This window comes from Papaver somniferum, unplaced genomic scaffold (assembly GCF_003573695.1).
Source record: "Papaver somniferum cultivar HN1 unplaced genomic scaffold, ASM357369v1 unplaced-scaffold_10, whole genome shotgun sequence".
Taxonomy (NCBI): domain Eukaryota; kingdom Viridiplantae; phylum Streptophyta; class Magnoliopsida; order Ranunculales; family Papaveraceae; genus Papaver; species Papaver somniferum.
The window spans coordinates 850434-853835 of NW_020618825.1; the positions used below are offsets into that span (position 1 = coordinate 850434).

The window sequence follows — 3402 nt, forward strand, 5'->3', positions numbered from 1 at the left end:
GAACTCTGCAGTTAAACGTGCTTGTGCGAGAGTAGTACTAAGATGGGTGACCTCTTGGGAAGTCTCGTGTTGATTGCCTTTTTTTATTTTTTTTGCCATTTTTTTAGCGGTTTTCCTTATGACTGCGAGCCGACTAGTTAGCGAAGGGATTACCCGAGAGAAAGAATGGGTTTTTATGGCACGAAGCCTGGGAGGGCACCCGCCCCAGGTTTTTGGAATTCATCCAAAAACGTGCATTTAATTGAATATTTTAAGATTTTTTTATTAAAATACTACCAAAACAAGGTTGTTAATCCAAAATAATTGCACGAAAGGATTCTCCTCGCCATAATGTTTCCAGCGAACCATCATTTGCCCGAATCAGACTTGCCACGAAGAATTAATAGCCGAATGGGGAGTTCAGACCAATACATTGGAGACGTGTTAAGAAGTAAACTTGGTAAAATATCTTCGGCAATCGATCGTACCAGCACTAATGCACTAGAATCCATCAAAACTCTGCAGTTAAGCGAGCTTGGGCGAGAGTAGTACTAAGATAGGTGACCTCTTGGGAGATCCTCGTGTTGATTGCCTTTTTTTATTTTTTTCCCATTTTTTAGCGGTTTTCCTTATGGCTGCGAGCCGACTAGTTAGCGAAGGGATTACCCGAGAGAAAGAATGGGTTTTTATAACACGAAACCTGGGAGGGCGCCCGCCCTAGGATTTTGGAAATCATCCAAAAACGTGCAATTAATTGTATATTTTAATAATTTTTTATTAAAATACTACCAAAACGAGGTTGTTAATCCAAAATAATTGCACGAAAGGATTCTCCTCGCCATAACGTTTCCAACGAACCATCATTTGCCCGAATCGGACTTGCCACGAAGAATTAATAGCCGAATGGGCAGTCTGGACCATTACATTGGAGACGTGTTAAGTAGTAAACTTGGTAAAATACCTTCAGCAATCGATCATACCAGCACTAATGCACCAGTACCCATCAGAACTCTGCAGTTAAGCGTGCTTGGGCGAGAGTAGTACTAAGATAGGTGACCTCTTGGGAAGTCCTCGTTTTGATTGCCTTTTTTTATTTTATTTTGCCATTTTTTTAGAGGTTTTCCTTATGACACCCGAGAGAAAGAATGGGTTTTTATGGCTCGAAGCCTGGGAGGGCGCCCGCCCCAGGTTTTTGGAATTCATCCAAAAACGTGCATTTAATTGAATATTTTAATAGTTTTTTATTAAAATACTACCAAAACGAGGTTGTTAATCATAAATAATTGCACGAAAGGATTCACCTCGCCATAATGTTTCCAACGAACCATCATTTGCCCGAATCGGACTTGCCACAAAGAATTAATAGCCGAATGGGGAGTTCGGACCAATACATTGGAGACGTGTTAAGAAGTAAACTTGGTAAAATATCCTCGGCAATCGATCATACTATCACTAATGCACCAGAACCCATAAGAATTCTGTTGTTAAGCGTGCTTGGGCGAGAGTAGTACTAAGATGGGTGACCTCTTGGGAGGTCCTCGTTTTGATTGTTTTTATTTTTTTTTTGCCATTTTTTTAGCGGTTTTCCTTATGGCTGCGAGCCGACTAGTTAGCGAAGGGATTACCCGAGAGAAAGAATGGGTTTTTATGGCAAGAAGCCTGGGAGGGCCCCCTCCCCAGGTTTTTGGAATTCATCCAAAAACGTGCATTTAATTGAATATTTTAATAGTTTTTATTAAAATACTACCAAAACGAGGTTGTTAATCCAAAATAATTGCACGAAAGGATTCTCCTCGCCATAACGTTTCCAACGAACTATCATTTGCCCGAATCGGACTTGCCACGAAGAATTAATAGTCGAATGGGGAGTCTGGACCAATACATTTGAGACGTGTTAAGTAGTAAACTTGGTAAAATACCTTCAGCAATCGATCATACCAGCACTAATGCACCAGTACCAATCAGAACTCTGCAGTTAAGCGTGATTGGGCGAGAGTAGTACTAAGATAGGTGACCTCTAGGGAAGTCCTCGTTTTGATTGCCTTTTTTTTATTTTATTTTGCCATTTTTTTAGCGGTTTTCCTTATGACTGCGAGCCGAATAGTTAGCGAAGGGATTACCAGAGAGAAAGAATGGATTTTTATGGCACGAAGCCTGGGAGGGCGCCCGCCCCAGGTTTTTGAAATTCATCTAAAAACGTGCATTTAATTGAAAATTTTAATAGTTTTTATTAAAATACTACCAAAACGAGGTTGTTAATCCAAAATAATTGCACGAAAGGATTCTCCTCGCCATAACGTTTCCAACGAACTATCATTTGCCCGAATCGGACTTGCCACGAAGAATTAATAGTCGAATGGGGAGTCTGGACCAATACATTTGAGACGTGTTAAGTAGTAAACTTGGTAAAATACCTTCAGCAATCGATCATACCAGCACTAATGCACCAGTACCAATCAGAACTCTGCAGTTAAGCGTGATTGGGCGTGAGTAGTACTAAGATAGGTGACCTCTAGGGAAGTCCTCGTGTTGATTGCCTTTTTTTATTTTTTTTTGCCATTTTTTGCGGTTTTCCATATGGCTGCGAGCCGACTAGTTAGCGAAGGGATTACCCGAGAGAAAGAATGGGTTTTTATGGCACGAAGCCTGGGTTGGAAATCATCCAAAAACGTGCAATTAATTGTATATTTTAATAATTTTTTATTAAAATACTACCAAAACGAGGTTGTTAATCCAAAATAACTGCACGAAAGGAATCTCCTCGCCATAATATTTCCAACGAACTATCATTTGCCCGAATCGGACTTGCCACGAAGAATTAATAGCCGAATGGGTAGTTCAGACCAATACATTGGAGACGTGTTAAGAAGTAAACTTGGTAAAATATCTTTGGCAATCGATCATACCAGCACTAATGCACCAGAACCCATCAGAACTCTGCAGTTAAGCGTGCTTATGTGAGAGTAGTACTAAGATGGGTGACCTCTTGGGAAGTCCTCGTGTTGATTGCCTTTTTTTACTTTTTTTGCCATTTTTTTAGCGGTTTTTCTTATGGCTGCGAACCGACTAGTTAGCGAAGGGATTACCCGAGAGAAATAATGGGTTTTTATGGCACGAAGCCTGGGAGGGCGCCCGCCCCAGGTTTTTGGAATTCATCCAACAACGTGCATTTAATTGAATATTTTAATAGTTTTTTATTAAAATACTACCAAAACGAGGTTGTTAATCCAAAATAATTGCACGAAAGGATTCTCCTCGCCATAACGTTTCCAACGAACCATCATTTGCCCGAATCAGACTTACCACGAAGAATTAATAGTCGAATGGGGAGTCTGGACCAATACATTGGAGACGTGTTAAGTAGTAAACTTGGTAAAATACCTTCAGCAATCGATTATACCAGCACTAATGCACCAGTACCCA

At 40.4% G+C, this 3402-nt stretch overlaps 3 non-coding genes and 4 pseudogenes across 3 annotated transcripts; all 7 read left to right on the plus strand.

Moving 5' to 3' along the window:
* The window catches only part of LOC113327373, a 156-nt pseudogene extending 78 nt beyond the window's left edge, over nucleotides 1-78 (plus strand).
* Nucleotides 79-453: 375 nt separating this feature from the next.
* Nucleotides 454-572, plus strand: LOC113327225. Its single transcript, XR_003348888.1, has one exon. It is a non-coding gene; the product is annotated as a 5S ribosomal RNA (ribosomal RNA).
* A 373-nt stretch (nucleotides 573-945) lies between these two features.
* LOC113327079 lies at nucleotides 946-1064 on the plus strand. The gene has a single exon (XR_003348740.1). It is a non-coding gene; the product is annotated as a 5S ribosomal RNA (ribosomal RNA).
* Nucleotides 1065-1412: 348 nt separating this feature from the next.
* Nucleotides 1413-1531, plus strand: LOC113327328 (annotated as a pseudogene).
* Nucleotides 1532-1903: 372 nt separating this feature from the next.
* LOC113327332 lies at nucleotides 1904-2022 on the plus strand (annotated as a pseudogene).
* A 376-nt stretch (nucleotides 2023-2398) lies between these two features.
* Nucleotides 2399-2517, plus strand: LOC113327297 (annotated as a pseudogene).
* A 354-nt stretch (nucleotides 2518-2871) lies between these two features.
* Nucleotides 2872-2990, plus strand: LOC113327114. The gene has a single exon (XR_003348776.1). It is a non-coding gene; the product is annotated as a 5S ribosomal RNA (ribosomal RNA).
* The last annotated feature ends 412 nt before the right edge of the window (nucleotides 2991-3402 follow it).